Source organism: Felis catus, chromosome D1 (assembly GCF_018350175.1).
Source record: "Felis catus isolate Fca126 chromosome D1, F.catus_Fca126_mat1.0, whole genome shotgun sequence".
NCBI lineage: Eukaryota > Metazoa > Chordata > Mammalia > Carnivora > Felidae > Felis > Felis catus.
The window spans coordinates 43,134,672-43,154,367 of record NC_058377.1 but is presented as its reverse complement, the minus strand read 5'-3'; the positions used below and the strand labels follow the sequence as shown (position 1 = coordinate 43,154,367).

Below are 19,696 nucleotides of genomic sequence, written 5' to 3'. Positions count from 1 at the left end.
CAAAGGTGGACTAAAAGAAGCATGTGGCAATGTATAGACTACAGTGGAGAAACAAAAGAATGACAGAGTAGCTCTGTGAGGTTATGAAAATGAGTTCTATGAAGCTTCCTGGAGGAGGTGACACTTTTACTGTTGTGATGGATGGGTAGGATTTCACCAGGTTGGCAAAGGTAGGGAGAAAACTAGTAGCTGATAAAGGATATTTTGCCTACATGATTGAAAAGATCTCCCACCATTTTGTAACAATTGCTGGGAGAGTAAAACCTTGGTTTGTGAGTATAATTCATTCCAGAAACATCCTTGTAATCCAAAGTACTGAATATCAAAGGGAATTTCCCCATATGAAATAACAGAAACTCAGATGATTCATTCCACAACCCAAAAATGTTCATATAAAAATTATTATAATACTGTAATATAATACAAAATAAAGAAAATATAAAATATAAAGAAAAATAAATTAATCTGCACTTACCTTTGAAAACCTTCATGACTGGTATGAGGGAGACAAGAGAGAGGAGGGTTATTGTGTAGGACAACTTTCACTATTACTAATGGAATCACTGCAATCTATTGGCTCAATGGAATCTATTTCTGCATGGGGGCCATTGTACATGCTCACATGGATGTTGACTACAGCACAGTATTAATAAACTCTTGTCATATACTGTATTTAATGAAATTGGCAATAAGGCAGCAGAGGAGAGGGTATATATCTGCAGGCAGCCTGACTTTGAATAAAGCAAAGCATTCCTAAGCTTACTCTTGTACAAAAAAGCAAAGGACTGTCCATAGGTGCTTTGAAGTGACCAAAAATACACTAGTTCCAGTTGTGGGCACCTTCCAACGTTCTGAAAAATCACTGATTTCTGCCAAACACTGTAGCCTGGGACCAAGCATTCAAGCATGGGATGATCATCCACAATCCCACAGCAAGTGAGCGAGAGAGAGAGACAGAACCGTGGGCTCAGTTGTGATCATTTGACATTGGCCTCACATACTACTTGTATTGCAAGACACCACTTGTTTATCAGGTTAAAATTTATTAAAAATGTTTGCTCGTCTTGAGGAACACTCACAGAACAAGCTACTCGCAACCCAAGGTTTTACTGTATTTTGTCAGAGATACAAAAGTGAGTTAACAAATATGGACCAAAGAGAAATGCCCAAGCATTGAGTGATGTTTAATTGTGTATGTTGTCTGAGTGCTTTAGCATGGACTCTGTATGTAAGCAGACATGTACAGGCTGGGATTGAAATAAAAGGTCAATATTACAGCCTAAGCTTTATAGCTAATGACCTACATATAAAAATTCGTATGTAAGTAAACAGAGAAGCAAACTAAACATCATTTTCCAAGTTTATACAAAGATACATTAATATACCGGAGATCAGAAATAGGTAAAACTTTGGCTTATAGTTCATTTTAATGTTCACTTACTCATTTCTAGTTTAAGTATTTAAAAAATGGAAATATTTGAATATTTAAATATTTAAAGAGATATTTGTACACTCATGTCTATAACAGTGTTGTTATTCATGATAGTCAAAAGGTGGAATCAACCCAAATGTCCATCAACAGATGAGTGGATAAATAAAATGTAGTATATACATACAATGGAATGTTATTCACCCTGAAAAGGAAGGAAATTCTGACACACACCACAACATGGTTTATGAGCCTTGAGGTCATTATTCTAAGTGAAAAAAGCCAGTCACAAAGGACAAATACTATATAGTTCCATTTATCTGAAGTAGCTAGAGTAGTGATACTCATAGAAACAGAAAGCAGATTGGTGGTTACCAGGGACTGGGGGAGGGGGAAAATGGGGAGTTAGTTTAATAGGATATAGAATTTGGACACTGCAAGATGAAATGTTCTGGAGATTGATTACACAACAACGTGCATGTACTTAATACTACTGCACCGTGCACTTAAAATAGCTAAGATGGGAAACTTTTTAAAAATGTTTATTTATTTTTGAGAGAGAGAGAGAGAGAGAGAGAGAGAGAGAGAGAGAGAGAGAATCAGAGCATGAGTGGGGGAAGGACAGAAAGAAAGAGAGGGAGATGCAGAATCCCCAGCAGGCTCCAGGCTCTGAGCTCTCAACACAGAGCTTGATGTGGGGCTTGAACTCATGAATCATGAGATCATGACCTGAGTTGAAGTAGATGCTTAACCGACTGAGCCACCCAGGCACGCCAAAGATGGGAAATTTTATGTTATGTGTATTTTACCACAATTATATACACACATAACTAGAATAAAATACTTATAGAATCCCTGCAGCCCCTCTGGAACACAATGTAAAAGTCATGGATTTATTGGCTTTGAGGTGGAACTTTAATTCAGAGCACCTGACCACTTTGCCCACGTGTGCCTAGCGTTGGGGGTGGAGCAGGTCTAGGGCTTTTTCCACCTGACTCTAAGTTTAGAGTTCTTTCACAATAAAATACTTTGTTTTTATCCTATTTCTATAGGATGAAATAGAAAGCCTATTTCTATTAGTGGCACACATACAAAGAAAGGAGATTAGTACCTATTATGTCTGTGTTGATCTTTGCTTTGTTCTAGCAGATAGAAAAAATACCATGTTTGAGTATGCATTTTGAAAAGAAAGCTAGAAAGATACAGATCTAAAAGAGATATTTACACTTAAAAGGTGCATTAATTTATTCCCATACAAATAATTCAAACAAATAGGAGTTTCTTTTAAACTTGGATGTCTTAAATACCATATGATTTCACTCATATGTGAAATTTAAGAAACAAAACAGAAGAACATAGGGGAAGGACAAGGAAAATAAGATAAAAACAGACAGGGAGACAAATCATAGGAGACTCTTAAATACAGAGAACAAACTGAGGGTTGCTGGAGGGGTGTTGGGTGGGGGGGATGGGCTAGATGGGTGATGGGCATTAAGGAGGGCACTTGTTGGGATGAGCACTAGGTGTTATATGTAAGGGATGAATCACTAACTTCTACTCCTGAAACCATTACTACGCTGTGTGTTAACTGACTGGGATTTAAATCAACAAAAAAACCACTTCGATGCCTTGATTTTTTTGTCTTATTATGGGTAGGGCACAAATATATTTGTTTGGTTTATCTTAGGTTAAACTGTGGACATAAACTGCTATTACAAAAGGAACAAACAAAAAAATGAATTTTATATGAGGCCTGACTTAATTATTGTACAAGAGGTTTTATGGCATTTTAGAAATGAGTGGCACCACTTTCTACAATACTGCATCTTGTAAAACTAAATGGCAGAAAATTAAAAACAGATTGAGAACATGTTTAAACTTAAAAAAAAAACTCTTATACTCCAACACATTTAACCAAATATAGATTCACTCTGGGAAAACCTATAACCACTGCAATTTGCTTAAGTTGTGTTCACATGCCATCACATAACCAGAACAAAGCCTGCGATTATGCAAGTAGTAAATGTAACAGCATTCCTTAAAGATCAATTGTACATGTCACGGTATAATAGTATGTACTTAATTCATTTCATAGTTATATCCACAATCACATTTGGATTTGGAAAGAAATGCAAGGTTTTTTTTTTATAGTAATTAAGTACCTGTTAAACGTATTAGAATGCATGAAGTGCTTTGAGGCTTAAAGCTAACCTAATAAAGGCTCCTCCTCAAATGGTTAATGGAAAGACTAGATATCATTAGCATATATTCTGTGGTAGCTTGGTGAACAACTCTCTCAGTGCCTCTCCCTCCCTCATTTTATCTCTGCATTTTTTTGTTTGTTTTTTCTTCTCCTATCCTCCTGCTTACTATGTTTTACCCACCTATCCTTTCATTTGTTACTCATGTACTAACTGTACAGTTGGTTTACAAATGTTCTCTTTGTTCTCAGTGAATGAGTGTGTGAGACAATGAAGTGTGTGGAGAAGCTAAGGGCAGGAAGAGTGACAAATGGTAGATTAATTCCGCAACATGGCTGAGAAGACTGAGGCTTTTGATTTCAGCTGTGGTTTAAATATTGGGAATTGAACAGAACACTGGGAATAGATGTTCACAAAATGAATTTGAAAAGAGGCATTAAAAAACCAGATATTTATTTTAGCCTGGAAAATGTAATGAAGAAATACGAAAGCAATACTTTACCAAATGTAAAGAGAAACACTCAATCCCTGGTTTTTCTAGAAAAATTAATCTCAACAAGGAACAGATTTGAGAAATATATATATTAATACATCTGATTCTAAGATTATTCTATATAGCCCATGCTTCCTCAAAATCAAACATCTATTTTTAGAATGTAAGTTTCCTGACAGTATGATAAATCTCCAGTTCCCCTGGGGTGGTTTAGGCTAAGGTATTTTGGTTAATGGAAAGTTTGTGTTGACTGAGGCTTACCAAATAGCTCATATTTTTCACTGGATCCTAATGTTTTGACACTCATAACAAATAATTAACATTTATTAAGTGCCTCCAATAATTACTGATCCCTTAGCAGGCCTTCAAAATTGAAAATACAGGATCAGGATTCTTCAGGCCTCTGTTTGGTATTCCATCATTTTTTAAAAGCATCCCAAATTTAATTAAAGAATCATTAATATATTTTTAAAGAGGCCTGCTTCACTGGTACTTGCACAGTGGCTTTGTAACACACTCCTTATTTTAATGATGCAGTACATTTGTAAAACACCTTGTACATGCAGCTCTGAACATCTTGAACGCAGGCTCTTAGCTTGTTCCTCTTTGAATCCTCAGAATGCTTCTCTGCATATAGTAAACTATTTTCAAAAACACTGAATTTGTGACTTTAGGCTTTTCTTTGCAACAGAGGAAAGAATCTACATTCCTAAAAGGCTACTTGCTAATGATATTTTCTCAATATGATCTGTGTCCAAACAGGATCAAGAAATATTTGGTCTCGGGTCTTTGGTCTTGGTGGCTCCCAAGTTAAGCATCCCACCCTTTGATTTTGGCTCAGGTCATGATGTTGCAATGTTGAAATGGAGTCCTTCATCAGGCTCCATGTGTGGAGCCTGCTTAAGATGATCTCTCTTTTTCTCTTTCCCCATCTGCCCCTTTCCCTGACTCGCTCTCTATCTCAAAAAAAGAAAAGGAAGGAAGGAAGGAAGGAAGGAAGGAAGGAAGGAAGGAAGAAAAAAGGAAAGAAAGAAAGAAATATTTGCTCTCACTAAGAAAGATATTGAAAATGAAACAAAAAAACCCTTATCCTACATTGCTCTAAGCTGCTGAAATCGCTACATTTGAAGTTTCTGGTTCTCAGCCTCAGAAATACTATAACATGGTTGAGGACAATTTAGATAAAGCACAGGCAACTTTTATTAGTAGAGATCAGAAATTATAAGCTTTAATTTGATGGACCTTAGTTATAAAAGAAATCTTATATTTGAATTGGATAGCAGACCTAGTGAAGAAAATAATTTTGACTTATTTTCTTCTCATAGGTACTTAAGTGACATGTGAAACTGCCCTTCTAAGCAACATAAAGACAGCAAGAAAATATTTACTTTCCTTGATTATATTAGTTCTACAATTAGGAGTTGTGTTGGAATATAGCCAAGTAGGAATCAGTTACTTAAGTAAAAATCTATACATACTCCATTTCTTATCATGATTACATGAGCTTCTCTCTTTTGTTTTTTGAGGAGAGAACAGCCCAAGATATTCAACTATTTATGAACTTTTTGGTCAATCACCCAGAAACATAATATTTATATATGAAGTTTGTGATAATCAGTAACCTCATAAAATATGTTTGGTATATGTTATTGTATTTGCTTACTTAGTCAATATTTCTTTTTATAGAAAATTGAATTTAGTTACTTATGCAGTAAATGAATTTATTAGCCTTAGGAAAATTAACTTACCGCTCTATAAATGAACTCCACCATCCTGTAATCAATTCAACACAATGTGTGGGTTCTCTGGTTTAAAAGAACATTTTGAATAGCTCTCCTCTGTAGCTGCCAAAAATTAGTGTTGGCTTTGACAGATTTAATTCAAATACAATCGTAAAGCCTGGAGCCTTGTGTGACAATAGCTTAAAATATAAGACTTTGAGTTAGAGAAGATAAAATCTTGGAGTAGTAATCACCTAAGAGTAAAAACAAACAAAAAAAATCATGAAGACAATGGATAATGTTAAAATTGACTTATTTACTTGAATAACTCAAACTTGAAAGAATAAACTCAAGACAAATGAGAGTACATAACTAAATTCTAAGAGATGTTAAAGGCTTAACCACGAATTAGGTTGAAAAGATTTTAGTTAAATCTATGAAGGATGAAGTCAAGATCAAGGTAGGGAAATAACACTAAACTTCTGAGTTTGCATTAAGGGAAATTAATCTGCTTCTTGACCAAAACATCTTTAGATGCTACCATCAGAGAAGCATTATTGGACTAGATAAAATGAATTATTCTGGCTAGTATAATAAATCTGCACATGTAAGTAATTTGCTAAATATTTGCAATTAGATGATGACATTTACAACATTTAAAAAAAATTCTAACTTTTACCATCAAACATGCCGTTACAGAATTTCCCTTTCTTGTTTTGGGCAATCCCATAAATTTCTGGTCACTTTTGGGTAAAAAAAAAAAAAAAAAAGAAAATCCAGTCCAGTCCAGCACAGTTTAAATCATGTGAACATTTTAAGCACCTATTCTTCCCTTTGCATAATAATGGCTAACCCTCAGTCTGAGGGTCTCCATGTGAAGAAGGACATAATCAACTTTTTCATTTCTCTCTTGCCTTTTTCTAGGATCAGGGGTGGGGAAATGGGCAGAAGTCATTTTACTTAATTAGTGGTCTTGTAATCCTCTTGGCTTTCAACGAGATGGGTAATGGCCGGCATCTAAATGGTGACTTCTTCATGTAGAACATGTATAAGATCACTGGGGATTTTGGAGAAGGTTTTCCCGCTGAAGAGTTTCATAATGAGGAACCCGATCTTTTCAGATCTTCCTCAGAGACTTATGATTATACTATGATAAAAAACAAGAATACATCCTGTTTGTGTGAATATCATTATAAGTAGTATTTATTTAATGGTTGACAGAATTACAGTTCCTCTCTTTTTCTCATAGATATATAAGGGCCAATAGAGTGTATGGACATATGCGGCAAAAAGAAATGAAATTCATACATAGTTCACACCTAAGACAATTTTTGTTACTATGTATTTTGAAGTGCTCAGCACGGAAATAACTTTCCCCTCCCCTCAAAAAGAGCCTACTTCTCAGGAGACTGAGAACACTTCTTCCATTTAAAGACAAATCCTTTACTTTGAAAAATAAAATAGGATAGCTTATTAAAAATTCAGTTTGCTACATCTGATTGAAGATTCAGTCCAAAGCCAGTTTGAAAGACTTGCATTTTAATTTTCATGTCGTAGTTTTTAATTATGTATTTATTTTATGCAGCTTTTAGTGTTCTGACATAGTTAAGCAATTGTTGATAGGTGTGTTGAATTTACTAAGACTTCCTTCCTTACTGAAATGATCTATTTCTGTTGAGCTGCCAGTTAAAGATGATCTCACACTTGCTGACACATTATTAGTGAAGGGTTGTTAAAGGAATGTTATTTCTTTATACTGTTTATTTTGCTTCTTCATATATCATCCTGACCTTATTTACTTTGCCCTTTGCACACCTTTTGTTTTCTTTGAGACGGACATAGAATAAGTGTTCATAAAATCAGTTATGAATTATGGGGGAAAATCCAAATACGAGTTAGCTGTTTTACAACTAACAGACCTTCTCTTCTAAAAATATAAAAATTAAAATTAGAAAGCCCCCTTTTTTGGTCAAAATTTTCTCTTATTCATGGCGACTATTTTGTGTTTGAGCTACTATATACTTATAAAATGCTCTGTTAAAATTTTTCTAATACTTTATTGTTATAACAATGATTACAATATATCATCTAACTGAAATTATTTTTCAAGTTTTTAATCTACTTAGTGACATCTTGAAATCATTTCATTCATTTATTCATCCTTCTACTTTTTTTCCTAAACACCTGTCCTATGCAAGCATTGAACTAGATCCCGGAAGATGTGCTGGCAGCTTCGAGTCTGAGTGTGGAGATAGAAAAGGGAAAAAAAAAATGTAAGTATAAACCAGAAAATTAGACATTGTGATGAGTGTCTGAAGAAAATAAGCACAAGACTCTTAACAGCACTTAGTACATTGTAAGTTTGTATGGCAAACTCACCAATCATTTGATGTCAAGTATACGATACACACATACATTCTCACCCCCTTAATAAATCACTATAGTTAAACTTTTAAAAACTGGGGCGCCTGAGTGGCTCAGTTGGTTAAGCGTCCGACTTCGGCTCAGGTCATGATCTCACGGTTTGTGAGTTCGAGCCCCATGTTGGGCTCCGTGTTCATAGCTCAGAGCCTGAGCCTGTTTCAGATTCTGTGTCTCCCTCTCTCTGACCCTCCCCCATTCATGCTCTCTGTCTCAAAAATAAATAAACGTTAAAAAAAAATTAAAAAAAAACTTTTAAAAACATTCAGTCAAATATAGCCTTTCAATTTTGACATCTGTATTATTTAAAAATTATCCCAGAAGCATCAGTATCACCTGGGTCTTATTAGAAATACACATTTTCAGGTCCCACCCCAAACCTATGGACTCAGACACTCTGGGGTGCTACTCAGAAGTATTTTAACAAGTCCTCCAGCTGACTCTGATGAGCATGCTCATGCTAACATTTTGAGAACTACTGATTTAAACTTTTTTCTGGAAAGCCTCCCTAAACCCTCCACAGTTGAGTCTAAGTATATAGGCTTCCCATGTGTATTTCCAACACACGGTCAGCAAGCTACAGCCCTCGGACCAAAACCAGCCTCCAGTTTGTTTTCTCTAATAAAAGTTATTGGAGGGGTGCCTGGGTGGCTTTGTCAGTTCAGCATCCGATTTTGGCCTAGATCATGACCTTGTGGTTTGCGGGTTCGAGCCCCGCATAGGGCTCTGCACTGATGGCCTGAGCTTGCTTTGGATTCTCTGTGCCCGCCCCCTCTCTCTTCTCCTCCCCCTACTTGTTCTGTCTCTACCTCTCTCTCTCTCTCTCTCTCTCTCTCTCTCAAAAATAAACTAACAAAAAGTTATTGAGGAGGGCACTTGTTGGGATGAGCACTGGCTGTTGTATGTAAGCGATGAATCACAGGAATCTACCCCCAAAACCAAGAGTGCACTGTATACACTGTATGTTAGCCAACTTGACAATAAATTATATTAAAGAAAGTTATTGGAATACAATCACATCCATTTGTTTATATACTGTCTATGGTTCTTTTAAGCTGCTGGGTGAATGCTGATGAGCCTATTTCCTATCTGCTTCTTTTCAGGAAAGAAAAGAAAAAAAAAGTTGCTTCCTGCTCCAGTACTATAGCATAACACTTGTCACACTAAATGACCATTAGCTGTTTACTTACTATTTTTTTTTATTGCCAGCACTTTTCTGAATTCTAGGCTGCTTTTACAATAAAACAAAGTTTCTGTCCTCACAGAGTTTACATTCTGGGGTGGATGGAATAGACAGAACAAATAAATGTAATTTCCGTTAATCAATAACAGGCTTGGAATTGTGGATTGTTCACTATGGTGCCTACACCAGTGTCCGGTCCACACTGGACATTCAATAACTGTGAAATAAATGAATTACCAATGAATAAGTGAATGTATGCCACAAAGTGACAGGAAAGGCAGTTCTGCTTGTACATGACAGTCAAGAATGTAGCTGAGCTGTCTTGGAATTATTTCACTCTTCCTTACTCATAACTGATATCCTGAGATTCTGCATTTAGTGAGCCTCAAACCTCATTTGGTGTTTCAGATTGCACAAAAATTGTTACAGAATTTAGAAAATATTTTTAAAAAGTAACTCAACTCTAAAATTTAAAGGAATACATCCTTTAAGGAGAGCAAGCGGGGGTTCACAAATGTGACAAGTACAATGAGTCATGACCATTTCTGCAACTCCAAGAGTTGGGAATCATCACATTCTACCTTGCAATGGTTTTGTAAGATATAAGCTATAGATATGATATGAAAGGATACTCTGGGTCTCGGTTGAGTAGTTCATTATACAAAGCACCATGATAGCATATGTGAAAAATGTTTATCTGTACTGGGTGTGTAGCGATTTTACTTTATGTTGTTTATATCAAGAAGAAATTAGTCTCACATCACTACCAATTATATATCAATCATCCTGATGGTAAAATTCTGATGTAATGTATTACTTTGTTCATAGGCAAATTCCATCTGATATGGTCAAATAAGGAATTGTATTTTACTTCATCTGTATAAGGGACAATGAAATCTGCTACAAAAGTAAATCAAGGGCTTGAAGTGGTTAGTGACTTTCAGATGGAAATAAGAAAATTACAGCCAGCTGAAGCTTTCTTTGCATTTGGAACCAAATATTAAGTCTACCTATGATAATGATATCTAGCCAGTGAAGGGGCCAGATTATTCATGCCTACTTTGATTTGGTTTACTATTAAGTAAAATTGAGATGTTCAATGTGTTTTCTAAGTGACCATTTCTAATTATGTGACTAGATAATCAGCCTATTCACAAAAAAGCTCCAGTAGCAACAAACAGACTCTGGTGTGAGGGGGCTAGAGAGATTGTGTGACTCAGTCCCTAATCAAGCACATGGGTGTTCAGCACAAAGCTGAATATATAAAGTACATATGAAGTGCTTAGCACAGTGCTCGGCATACAGTAAACACTAAATAAGTGACTGCCATTATTATTACCCACAATCTGAAGAGTGAACATTAGAGAGGGACATGTCCTCTGATTCACAGGTAAGAGATGTCACATCTAGAAGGTCGTCTCTTCCTTCAGCAAGAAAAGACTTATGGAAGTGATATCATTTGAGGTAAGTCATAAATAATAGTTCATATCTGAGAGGTAGAAACAGGAGCAAGTTCAGAGACAGAGGCAAGCTAAGTGCATGCTTTTGCTGCCCTCTGCCTTCTCTTACAATTACTCATCCTGAGTAGAGCACCTTCCAAAGACAACTGAGCCTGGGAGAGGAAAACCAGGTTTTCACTTTGCTGAGGTCTTGGCAGAAGGCACATCTGCAGGACATTACTCTTATCTGGGCCTGCCTACGACTTGCATCCTAGAGAGAAAATATCGTAAACAAATTAGAGCTCTGTGCTTCCTGAAAAGAGGTTGTTCCACTGAGATCTGTGGAGCACTGAGAAGAAAGCTAGCATCTTTCCATCCACATTTGTGGTCTTATAACAACCTACTGGTCTCTCAGGTCCCCATGTTGCTCCCCAGAAGTCAAGGAGTTTGGGAGGGTTCTCATTATCTCTTCAACTAGAAAGATATTAACCTTTATAATTGAAGAGAGTAGAGGGGTTTTCTATTGAGGACTGAATAGGTGACCAAAAATCTGAGTACATGTCCTGCTCAGAGGGCCAGAGACTGCAGGTTTCCCACCAATTGTGGCATTGGCATCACCTGAGCTGAAAGCAAAGGGAAAGGAATGCATTGGAGAAACAGAGTGCCCATGGAAAGTCATGGGTAACCATTACTAGAACATAAAACTTCAAAACTTCTAAACTGACAAGGGAAAATGATAACAGTAATTGGATTAAATAAGTAAAGTTTGAAAAACATAAAATGAAAAATATAAAAAATATAAAAGAAAAATATAAAAAAGAAAACAACAATGCATAATAAATAGAGGCATTATTGAATGAATTGTGCTGTATCTGTGCTTTGGAAGTTTATGCAAAATTGGAGAAAATTAATACAAGTTATATAAGTTGACCTGGAGATATTTCTATGAGGTATTAATGAGTAAAAGAAGCAAAATGTAGAGAATTATATATAATTTGATCACACTTTTATAAAACTAGCAATGGAAAATCTAGATAATTATAAGTTGGTATGCATGAATATATTTGATTGGTTTATGTATAATTATATGAGCATGAAGAAAAATGTATAGTAATAAATACTAGATTTCTAACGTGAATTACAGGGTAGGAGGTAGGGAGGGCTTATATTGACAAGAGATAATGTAGATAAGAGGGGGGATGAGGGAGTCAAGTAACACAGGAAAAGAATAATCAACAGTAATTTGATCAAATAAGTAAACAAAACAAACTATAGTAAAAATTGCATACAAGAATGGGAAACATGTTTATGCAATTAAAATCATTAGGACAAGTCAGTTAAACAAAAAGAAGTTAGAATAAGAAGAAATTTAATAATCACACTTGAGTGTGCATGTGTGTGTGTGTGTGTGTGTGTGTGTAGGCACAGGAAAAAAACATGGAGAGATAGAGAATATAGAGAACCCTGCACAGAGACAGCAATTCATTTTTTTATGTCCATGGAATATTTTTAAAATCAGTCTTCTGCTTGCTGACAAAGAATAAATGCAAACATTTTATTTACTTTAAAAAATTATTTTTTAATTAATTAACTAATTAATTTATTTATTTATCTATCTAACATTCAAGTTACATAGCATATAGTGCAATAATGATTACAGGAGTAGATTCCAGTGATTCATCCCCTACATATAACACTCAGTGCTCATCCAAATGAGTGTCTTCCTTAATGACCCTTGCCCTTTAGCCCATCCCCCTACTGACAGCCCCTCCAGCAACCCTTAGTTTGTTCTCTGTATTTAAAAGTCTCTTATGGTTTGTCCCTCTCCTTGTTTTTGTATTCTTTTTGCTTCCCTTCCCTTATATTCATCTGTTTTGTATCTTAAATTCTTCATATGAGTGAAGTCATATGATATTTGTCTTTCTCTGACTAATTTCGCTCAGTATAATACCCTCTAGTTCCATCCAGGTAGTTGCAAATAGCAAGATTTCACTCTTTTTGATTGCTGAGTAATACTCCTTTGTAGATATATACCACATCTTCTTTATCCATTCATCTTTCAGTGGACATTTGGGCTCTTTCCACACTTTGGCTATTGTTGATAGCACTGCTATAAACATTGGGGTGCATGTGCCCCTTCAAAACAGCACACCTTTATCCCATGGGTATATACCTAGCAGTGCAATTGCTGGATTGTAGGGTAGTTCTATTTTTAACTTTTTGAGGAACTTCCATACTGTTTTCCAGAGTGGCTGTACAAGTTTGCATTCCCACCAGCAGTGCAAAAGAAATTCTCTTTCTCCACATCCTCACCAACAGCTATTGTTGCCGGAGTTGTTAATTTTAGCCATTCTGTCTGGTATAAGGTAATACCTCATTGTGGTTTTGATTTATATTTCCGTGGTGATGAGTGATATTGAGCATTTTTTCATGTGTCTGTTAGCTATCTTTTGTCTTCTTTGGAAAAGGGTCTATTCACGTCTTTTATCCATTTCTTCTCTGGATTATTTGTCTTTTGGGTGTTGAGTTAGAAAAGTTCTTTACAGATTTTGGATACTACCCCTTTATCCGATATGTCATTTGAAAATATCTTTTCCCGTTCTGTTGGTTGCCTTTTTACTTTTGCTGATATTTCCTTAGCTGTGCAGAAGTTTTTATGTTGATGAGGTCCCAATAGTTCATTTTTCCTTTTGTTTCCCTTGCCTCCAGAGACATGTTGAATAAGAAGTTGCTGCGGCCAAGGTCAAAGAGGTTTTTGCCTGCTTTCTCCTCGAGGATTTTGATGGCTTCCTGTCTTACATTTAGGTCTTTCATTCATTTTGAGTTTATTTTTGTGTATGGTGTAAGAAAGCGGTGCAGGTTCATTTTTCTGCATGTCGCTGTCCAGTTTCCCCAACACCATTTGCTGAAGGGACTGTCTTTATTCCATTGGATATCCTTTCTTGCTTGTCAAAGATTAGTTGGCCATATGTTTGTGGGTCCATTTCTGGGTTCTCTATTCTGTCTCAGTGATCTGTGTGTCTGGTTTTGCACAAGTGCCATACTTTCTTGATGATTACAGCTTTGTAATATATCTTGAAGTCAGGAATTATGATGCCTCCAGCTTTGGTTTTCTTTTTCAGGATTGTTTTGGCTATTCATGGCCTTTTTAGGATTATTTGTTCTAGCTCTGTGAAGAATGCTGGTGTTATTTTGATGGGGATTGCAATGAATATGTAGATTGCTTTGGGTAGTATTGACATTTTAACAACATTGTTCTTCTAATCCAGGAGCATGGACTATTTTTTCCAATTTTTTGTATCTTCTTCAATTTCTTTCATAAGATTTCTATAGTTTTCAGTGTATTGATTTTTCACCTCTTTGGTTAGGTTTATTCCTAGGTACTTTATGGTTTTTGGTGCAATTATAAATGGATTGATTTCTTGATTTCTCTTTGTGTTGCTTCATTTTTGGTACATAGAAATGTAACCAATTTCTGTGTATTGATTTTATATCCTGTGACTTTGCTGAATTCATGGAACAGTTCTTGCAGTTTTTTTGGGATCTTCTGGGTTTTCCACATAGAGTATCATGTCGTCTGTGAAGAGTGAAAATTTGACTTCTTCCTTGCCTATTTGGATGTCTTTATTTCTTTGTGTTGGCTGATTGCTGAGACTACTTCCAATACTGTGTTGAATAACAGTGGAAGAGTGTACTAACAGCAACAAAGACACCACCAGAAACTATGGTACACCACCAGAAACTCCAAGTCTACCAGCTACACAATGGCAATAAATTCATATCTTTCAGTACTTGCTCTAAATATCAATGGACTAAATGCTCCAATATAAAGACATAGGGTAACAGAATGGATAAGAAAACCAGACCCATCTATTTGCTGTTTACAAGAGACCCATTTTAGACCTAACGACACTTTCAGATTGAAAGTAAGGGGATGGAGAACCATCTATCTTGCTAATGGTCACCAAAAGAAAGGCAGAATAGCCATACTTATATCAGACAATCTAGATGTTAAAATAAAGTCTGTAACAAGAGATGAAGAAAGGCATTATTACCATAATTATGGTGTCTATCCACCAAGAAGTTCTAACAATTGTAAACATTTATGCCCCAAGTGTGAACACCCAAATATATAAATCAATTAATCATAAACATAAACTCACTGCTAATAATACCATAATAGTATGAGACTTCAACACCCCAACACCCCACTTACAGAAATGGACAGATCATCTGAACAGAAAATCAACAAGGAAACAATGGCTTTGAATGACACACTAGACCAGATGGACATAGCAGATAGATATATTCAGAACATTTCATCCTAAAGCAGCAGAATACACATTTTTCTCTAGTGCATATCTGGAGATGTTCTCTAGTGGAACATCTCCAGAATAGATCACATACTGGGACACAAATCAGCACTCAATAAGTACAAAAAAGATTGCAATCATATCGTGCATATTTTCAGATCAAAATGCTATGAAACTCAAAATCAACCACAAGAAAATATTTGGAAGATAAGAAATACTTGGCGACTAAAGAACATTCTACTAAAGAATGAATGGGCTATCTAAGAAGTTAAGGAGGAAATTAAAAAGTACGTGGAATCCAATGGAAATGATAATACCACAGCCCCAAACCTCTGGGATGCAGCAAAGGGAATCCTAAGAGGGAAGTATATTGCAATCCAGGCCTTCCTAAAGAAGGAAGAAAGGTCTCAGATACACAACCTAACCTTACACTTTAAAGAGCTGGAGAAAGAACACAATATAAAACCCCAAACCAGCAGAATATGAGAAATACTAAAGATTAAAGCAGAAATCAATGCTATCAAACAAACAAACAAACAAACAAACAAACCAGTAGAACAGATCAATGAAACCAGAAGCTAGTTCTTTGAAAGAATTAACAAATTTCATAAATCCCTAGCCAGTCTGATCAAAAAAGGACAGGACTCAAATAAAATCAAGAATAAAAGAGGCAGTATCACAACCAACACTGCAGAAATGTAAACAATAATAAGAGACTATCATGAGCCAATAAATTATGTGCCAATAAATAGGGGAATCTGGAAGAAATGGACAAATGCCTAGAAACATAAACTACCAAAACTGAAACAAGAAGAAATAGAAAATTTGAACAGACGCATGACAAGTATTAAAGAAACTGAATTACTAATCAAAAATCTCCCAAAAAACAAGAGTCTGGGGCCAGATGCCTTTCCACGGGAATTCTACCAAACATTTAAAGGAGAGTTAACACCTATTCTTTTGAAGTTGTTCAAATGAAAGGAAATGGAAGGAAAACTTCCGAACTCATTCTATGAAGCCAGCATTACATTGATTCCAAACCCAGATAAAGACCCCACTAAAAAAGGAGAACTGCAGACCAATTTCCTTGATGAACATGGATGCAAAAATCCTCAACCAGATACTAGCCAACCAATTCAACAATACATTAAAAAATTATTCACCACAACCTAGTGGGATTTACACCTGGGATACAGGTCTGGTTTGATATCCATGAAACAATCAATGTGATACATCACATCAATAAAAGAAAGGACATGAACCACATGATCCTCTTAATAGATGCAGAGAAAGCATTTTACAAAGTACAGCACCCTTTGTTGATAAGAATCCTCAAGAAAGTAGGGATAGAAGGATCAAGATCATAAAAGCCATATATGAAAGACCCACCGCTAATATCATCCTCAATGGGGAAATCTGAGAGCTTTCCCCCTAAGGTCAGGACATGTAAACACTTTGAAGTAGAGATTTTACAGATCATGCTCTCAGATAGTTAATCTAACAATCTAGAAGTTCTTAAAAATTAGCTACTTGGAATTTAAGAAACAGTCTCTGCAACATGAATTCAAAAGTGAAATGACAAACTAGAAAGTTATCAAAGGAAAATTCTTTACACTAAAACCCATGGGACACAGTTAAATCCATTCTCATAGAAAACTGTACATTTTTAAATGGCTTTGTTATTAAAGAAGAAAGACAAAAAATACAATAACTTAGTATTTATCTTGATAAATCAGGCAGAACAAACAAAATATGCTAAAACAAAGTAGTGGAGACAATACATAAAACTACTATCTGAGAAAATAAAATTTAAAAAGCTGTAAATAAATCTGAAAACAGATTCTTTAAAAGATTAATAATATAAATTGTAAGCTCAGTTAAGGTAAAAGTAAAAAATATACATTAGGATGAAAATGGAGATATAATGCATATACAAGTGAGATTTAAAGAATTATAAGAATACTCTAATTTGAAAACCTAGATTATGTAGATGTTTTCTTAGCAAAAAGATGAATTACCAACACTGACTCATGAATAAACAGAAACTTGAGAAATGAGTTATTGTAAAATAGATTAGAAAAGAAATTTTAAAATGTGTCTCTAAATAAGGAACCACAAACAGAGTTTCAAAGATGAGTTTTCTCTAAATTTTAGAGGATAGTTTTAATTTATTTAAATTACATTAAGAAAATGAGAGCTGTTAAATCTGTTGTATAAAAATAACATTAATATCAAAACATTAATACACAAAGAAAGAAAATATAGTTTAATGGTACTTTAAATTATAGATGAAAATAAAATTATCAATTGGAATTTAGAAGTGAGACATTCATAGACAGGATTGCAGGAATATGAGGGTGAGTACAAAATCAAGAAAAACACAATTCATGATGCCAAGATAATAGTGGAGAAAACCAAATTCATATCACCCTAGATCCTGAAAGTTCTTTGATGAAATTTAGCAGATATTCTTAATGCTGACTAAAATAAGAAATTACTTCAGTAGGATAGTGTTTACTTATAAACAATGAGAAGCCCATTTTCTTATTATTCAAATTAAAAAATACATTTTAGCAAATGTAATAAGAAAAGAACATTAATTAATATTGGAAGAAAATTATCCAAATTTTTGCTAAAAATTGAAATCTAAGAAATCTAAAATTTTCTAGTCACTTTAAGGAGAATTTTCAAAGTGGTTATGTACCTTAAAAGTGTACAATCACCAATACCTATTCTTTATATGTGATGCAACTAGCTATAAATGGAAATGGAATTATCCTATTCAAAACAGCAACAAACACTATAAAATAATTAGGAACAATCTTAAAAAGACCAGTTTGAGACCTATATGAAGACATCCATAAAATATTTCTGAAGGGAACTAATCAAAACGTAGACTAAAGGAAAGATGTACCATGTTCTTAATGGGAACACTTAATATCATGAAAGTGAAAATTCTTCTTAAATTAATATATGAATTACAAGAAATTTTACTTAGAGGTTCTAAAATATTTTCTTTGGAATTAGACTGAAGTAATCTATACTTTTCCTAAAAGAAAAATATTCAAGAACAAAATATTGGCTTAGGGATGTGTGAAGAAATTAGTAAAACAGAAAAGAAGTTTTAGTTATAGGCTACAGCATGTGTATGTGAACGTATGCAAGGTAAAGTAACTATTTCTGTTCACTGCAAAATGATGATTTATTTTTACCAGTAGTAGTATTAAAAATGTCTCTCCTGGAAGACAAGAGAGTTTGATCTCCTCCATATTCTTTTTCTTTCTTTTCTTTTCTCTTCTTTTTTTTTCTTGAGAGAGAGAGAGCATGTAACTGGGGGGAGAGGGGAGAGGGAGAGAGAGGGAGAGAGAGGGAATCTTAAGCAGGCTCCATAGTTAGCACAGAGCCCGCCATGACCTGAGCTGAAACCAAGAGCCAGTAGCTCAACTGACTGAGCCACCCAGGCGCTCCGTTCCTCATACTGTTATGCATAAATACACAAACACACGGAGACAAATAAATAAATAATCAGTAAGTAAAACAAAAGAAAACGAAACTCTTAGGAAAAGTGTTTGTAGAATATTTGTATAATCTATACGTTTGAAGTCTCTTAAAATAAGATGGTATATTCAGAACCCAAGAAGCAAAAGTACACATTTATATTTGATAGAGAAAAATTGGAATTTCAATAAACATACCATGAGTGAAGTCACATATGTGATTGATTAGACGAAAACTTCAGTGTACATAAAACATAAAGCCTTTAAATTCACAGTATATAACCAACTCTTAAATTTGATAGCATAAAGACAAACGACAATAAAAATAGGTAAGGGATTGGTTAAATACACAAGCCACAGAAGAACAAATTCAAATGGCCAATAACCATAGGAAAAGATTTTCAGACACACTAACAGAAAAATGCAAATGAAAATGATACTGAACTCTTTTCATAAGTCATATTGGCAAACAAATCACCTACAGACTGGACCGCAGCTGAGTCCTTCTTCAGATGAGGCCCCAGAATTTTCTCTATCCACCAACCAGGCCAGAGGAACCATTTTGCTGTCATAGGTGCAGAGATCACACTTGGAAAATAGTATTTCCTGGAAATTCCTAGCAACTTGCTGCACAAAACTGAGTACCTAAGAATAATTAGTAGCTGATTTCAAGTGTCTTTATTGTTCATTATCTATATACAGCCTTCACAGTTCTTATAAGAGTGAATATATTAATCTGCAGACATAAATAATCTTGTCAGTTAACTCAGTATTACATCAACAAATGATCACTTGGAATTTTTTTTTAACAGAAGTTTCTTTGGGTTGAATTAGTGTAAATCTATCTACTGAAGCCCAATCTTTAGAATATAACTTTTAAAACCCTACACAATCTGCACTCCTGCCAACCCATCTCCGTTTCCTCCCTGACTTCATTTACTGTCACTTCACCCTTCCTCCACTTTGCACCATCTACAGTGTCGTCTTCGTTTACTTAAA

At 35.0% G+C, this 19,696-nt stretch overlaps 2 long non-coding RNA genes across 2 annotated transcripts in view; one reads left to right on the top strand and one right to left on the bottom strand.

The window, feature by feature from the left end:
* LOC111556600 overlaps positions 1-9,755 on the top strand; it is a 39,107-nt gene extending 29,352 nt beyond the window's left edge. Inside the window, exons 2-3 of the long non-coding RNA XR_002736181.2 lie at positions 8,043-8,117; positions 9,369-9,755. This is a non-coding gene — a long non-coding RNA (uncharacterized LOC111556600). The remainder of the gene's footprint in view (positions 1-8,042; positions 8,118-9,368) is intronic.
* LOC123380449 overlaps positions 6,635-19,696 on the bottom strand; it is a 79,151-nt gene continuing 66,089 nt past the window's right edge. Inside the window, exon 4 of the long non-coding RNA XR_006586213.1 lies at positions 6,635-6,991. This is a non-coding gene — a long non-coding RNA (uncharacterized LOC123380449). The remainder of the gene's footprint in view (positions 6,992-19,696) is intronic.